This window comes from Oreochromis aureus, linkage group 6 (genome assembly GCF_013358895.1).
Source record: "Oreochromis aureus strain Israel breed Guangdong linkage group 6, ZZ_aureus, whole genome shotgun sequence".
Lineage (NCBI taxonomy): Eukaryota > Metazoa > Chordata > Actinopteri > Cichliformes > Cichlidae > Oreochromis > Oreochromis aureus.
In genome coordinates, this window is record NC_052947.1 from 34429182 (window position 1) to 34434060 (window position 4879).

Genomic DNA, 4879 nt, shown 5'->3' on the forward strand with positions numbered 1-4879 from the left:
TTTGACTCAATGGTTATGTCTGGCTTTGCATTTGTAAGTATATAATCGTAGGTGCTTTCACAACCAAGTGAACACGGATTGAAGAAGTGCTACAGAGCAATTAAGGCAACTTAAAATAATCACAGGATGGTGTCGAACGAGATTATATGTATATAATATATAATATATATGTATTTATCATAGTTATCAAAGAATATTAAGCCCAACTGACTTCATAATTTAAAAAAAAAGACACATTTCAAGTAAAAACCAAGTATTTCCTGATAATTAAATTTTGAAAGAGTGAGGCAAAAATGCCTGACTCTATCTCGTTTAGGATTGTTTCTTTAAACGAGACAAAACCTTTGCCTCCTCATGTGTCAAGTTATGTATGTATCCATCCATCTTCATCCGCTTTATCCGGGGCCGGGTCACGGGGGCAGCAGCCTAAGCAGAGAAGCCCAGACCTCCCTCTCCCCAGCCACCTCCTGCAGCTTATCCGGGGGAACACCAAGGCGTTCCCAGGCCAGTCGAGAGATATAATCTCTCCAGCGTGTCCTGGGTCTGCCCCGGGGCCTCCTCCTGGTGGGACATGCTCGGAACACCTCACCCAGGAGGCGCCCAGGAGGCATCCTTGTCAGATGCACGAACCACCTCAGCTGGCTCCTTTCGATGTGGAGGAGCAGCGGCTCTACTCTGAGCCCCTCCCGGAGGGCCGAAGTTCTCACCCTATCTCTAAGGGAGAGGCCAGCCACCCTTCGGAGGAAGCTCATTTCTGCCGCTTGTATCCGCGATCTCGTTCTTTCACTCACTACTCACAGCTCGTGGCCATAGGTGAGGGTAGGGACGTAGATCGACCGGTAAATTGAGAGCTTCGCTTTTACACTCAGCTCCCTCTTCACCACGACGGACCGGTGCAGCGTCCGCATCACTGCAGCACCAATCCGTCTGTTGATCTCCGGCTCCCTTCTCCCATCACTCGCGAACAAGACCCCGAGATACTTGAACTCCTCCACTTGGGGCTGGAACTCATCCCCGACCCGGAGTGGGCACTCCACCCTTTTCTGGCTGAGAACCATGGCCTCAGATTTGGAGGTGCTGATCCTCATTCCCGCTGCTTCACACTTGGCTGTGAACCGTTCCAGTGCGAGCTGGAGGCCTTCACCTGATGAAGCCAACAGAACCACATCATCCGCGAAAAGCAGAGATGAGATTCTGAGGCCACCGAAGTGAAGGCCCTCCGCCACTTGGCTGCGCCTAGAAATCCTGTCCATAAAAATTATGAACAGAACTGGTGACAAAGGGCAGCCCTGGCGGAGCCCATCACCCACCGGGAACGAGTGCGACTTATTGCCGGCAATGCGAACCAAGCTCTTGCAACGGTTGTATAGGGATCGAATGGCCCGTAGCAATGGGCCAGACACCCCATACTCCCGCAGCACCTCCCACAGGACACCGCGAGGGACATGGTCGAATGCCTTCTCCAAGTCCACAAAACACATGTAGACTGGTTGGGCAAACTCCCATGCACCCTCAAGTATTCTTGAGAGGATAAAGAGCTGGTCCAGTGTTCCGCGACCAGGACGAAAACCGCATTGTTCCTCCTGTATCCGAGGTTCGACTAGCGGATGAACTCTCCTTTCCAGCACCCTGGCATAGACTTTCCCAGGGAGGCTGAGGAGTGTGATCCCCCTGTAGTTGGAACACACCCTCTGGTCCCCCTTCTTAAAGATGGGGACCACCACCCCAGTCTGCCAGTCCAGGGGTACTGCCCCTGATCTCCACGCAACATTGTAGAGGCGTGTCAACCAGGACAGCCCTACAACGTCCAGAGCCTTCAGGAACTCGGGGCGGACCTCATCAATACCAGGGGCTCTGCCACCAAGGAGTTGTTTAACTGCCTCAGTGACCTCGCTCCCGGAAATTGGCGGGTCTTTCCCCTCATCCCCAGACTCTGCTTCCTCCTCGGAAGATGTGTCAGTGGGATTAAGGAGGTCCTCAAAGTATTCCTTCCACTGCCTGACAATTTTCTCAGTCGAAGTCAGCAGCGCTCCGCCAGCACTATACACAATGCAGGTAGAGCACCGCTTTCCCCTCCTGAGACGCCTGACGGTTTGCCAGAATCTCTTCGAAGCAGTCCGAAAGTCTTTTTCCATGGCCTCTCCGAACTCCTCCCACACCCGAGTTTTTGCTTCAGCCACTGCCCGAGCCGCTTGGCCTGTGGATACCTGTCGGCTGCCTCCGGAGTCCCACAGGCTAACCAAGCCTGATAGGACGCCTTCTTCAGCCTGGTGGCTCCCTTCACCTCTGGTGTCCACCATTTGGTTCGGGGATTACCACCACGGCAGGCACCAACCACCTTGTGGCCGCAGCTCAATGCAGCGGCTTCGGCAATGGAGATGCTGAACATGGTCCATTCGGACTCAATGTCCCCAGTCTCCCTCGGAATGCTGTTGAAGCTCTGCCGGAGGTGTGCATTGAAGATCTTGCGGACTGGGGCCTCTGCTAGATGTTCCAAGCACACCCTCACTATGCGTTTAGGTGCACCAGGTCTGTCCAGCGTCCTCCCCCGCCACCTGATCTAACTCACCACCAGGTGGTGATCAGTTGACAGCTCAGCCCCTCTCTTTACCCAAGTGTCCAGAACATATGGTCGCAGGTCTGGTGATACGATTACAAAATCGATCATTGACCTGCGGCCTAGAGCGTCCTGGTGCCACGTGCACTTATGGACACTCTTATGTTCGAACAAGGTGTTTGTTATGGCCAAACTGTGATTTGCACAGAAGTCCAATAACAAAACACCGCTTGGGTTCAGATCAGGGAGGCCGTTCCTCCCAGTCACGCCCCTCCAGGTCTCGCTGTCGTTACCCACGTGAGCATTGAAGTCTCCCAGCAGGACAACAGAGTCTCCAGGTGGAGCACCTTCCAGCACCCCCCCCCCACCCCCAGGGACTCTAAGAAGGCTGGGTACTCTGAACTGCCACTCGGCGCATAAGCGCAGATGACAGTCAGGACCCGTTCCCCGACCCTAAGGTGCAGGGAACAAACCCTCTCATCCACCGGGAAAAACCCCAACGTACCGGCAGCAAGCCGAGGGGATATTAGAATACCCCCCCCAGCCCGCCGCCTCTCACCAGGGACAACTCCAGACTGAGACAGAGTCCAGCCCCTCTCCAGGAGACTGGTTCCAGAGCCCAAGCCATGCGTAGAGGTGAGCCCGACTATATCTAGCCGGCACCTCTCAACCTCACGCAGTAACTCAGGCTCCTTCCCCACCAGAGAGGTGACTTTCCATGTCCCTATTGCCAGTCTTGGCAGCCGGGGATCAGTCCGCCAGGGCCTCTGCTCCTGGCCGCCGCCCAGCACACAATGCACCCGACCCCTATGGCGCCTCCTGCGGGTGGTGGGCCTGCGGGAGGATGGGCCCATGTCTCCTCTTCGGGCTGTGCCCGGCCGGGCCCCATGGACTAAAGCCCGGCCACCAGAAGCTCGCCCTCGGGCACCCTCCCTGGGCCTGGCTCCAGGGCGGGGCCCCGGTAACCCTATCCCGGGCAGGGTAAACTGTTCCCTCAATGTTTTCTTCATAAGGGTCTTCTGAATCGCTCTTTGTCTGGTCCCTCACCCCGGACCAATTTGCCATGGGAGACCCTACCAGGGGGCAAAAGCCCCCAGACAACATAGCCCCCTGGGATCCCTGGGACACACAAACCCCTCCACCACGATAAGGTAGCGATTCACGGAATGTTATATATTTAAAAATATATTATCCTCTCTGGTTACTCTGGTATGAATAACTCTGAATTACTTTATGGTAAATGACACACTACCTGCAACAAACTGTTAAAGAATTCCAGATCACTAGTTTGTAGTTCAACATACAAGTGACGACCTTTGACCTTCATCAGGTTTTATTTAATTGTGTTAGAGAAAATCAAATGTGCTCTTCATGCAGCTGAGTACTTCAAGTGTTTAAAACAGAAGCTGTGCAGGTCTGAGATCAGCAGCTCTCTGAAACATCAAACTGAGGTTCTGTTAATGCTGATATATAGTGACAGAGTTACATGGGTGATTAATCCTTTTGACTTTTTGTCTTTAACTTTATCAATAAAACAGCTACAGCTTTACACTGACAGCACATGTGGTACTTTAACCTTTGTACTGTTTTCATCAGTTAATTCTGCAGTTAACATGTGAACATGTTGGATGATCTGTCTGCTGTCACTGGATGGTGCTGTGGTCTGAATCTGAGGGCAGCTCCTATAATCACAAAGATCATCACAAACTCAAATATAAAGTTTATCTCTCAAATCTGAAATAAAGCTGATCCTTCTGTCCTCACACACCCAGGATTTGAAGCTCTTCTCTTTCATTTTTTAAGTTCTACAGTTTAATCCATAATTACTGATTAATCAGGAGTTACTTAAGGACAAGCTTCTTTTTCAAAAAAAAAAATGTTACTGTCTTTATGTCTGTGAAGGTTCTCAGTCATCCAGGTCATCGTAGTCAAAGGAGTTTGCAAAGAAAAGCGTCTGGACTTCTTTAAGTTGCTTGAAGACGTTTCACCTCTCATCCGAGAAGCTTCTTCAGTTCTAAGGTCAAATGGCCGAGAGTCCCAGATTTAAACCCAGTGGGAGTATCCCCCCAAGGAGGGACAAAGGACCCCCTGGTGATCACATGCGCCCAGGTGTGAAAGCGGGTGTGGGACCTAATCAGCCAGGGTTTCGGGTGAGCCCATTGTGAAACCTGGCCCCCCCATTGTCATGTGAATTCCTGAGGTCAGATGGCCCAGGATGTGAGTGGGCGTTAAGGCGTCTGGGGAGGGAACTCAAAACTGGATTATAGATGGCAGACAGATGGTGTCGTAAACCACCGCCTCTGTTCAAAGATGGTCGCTCAC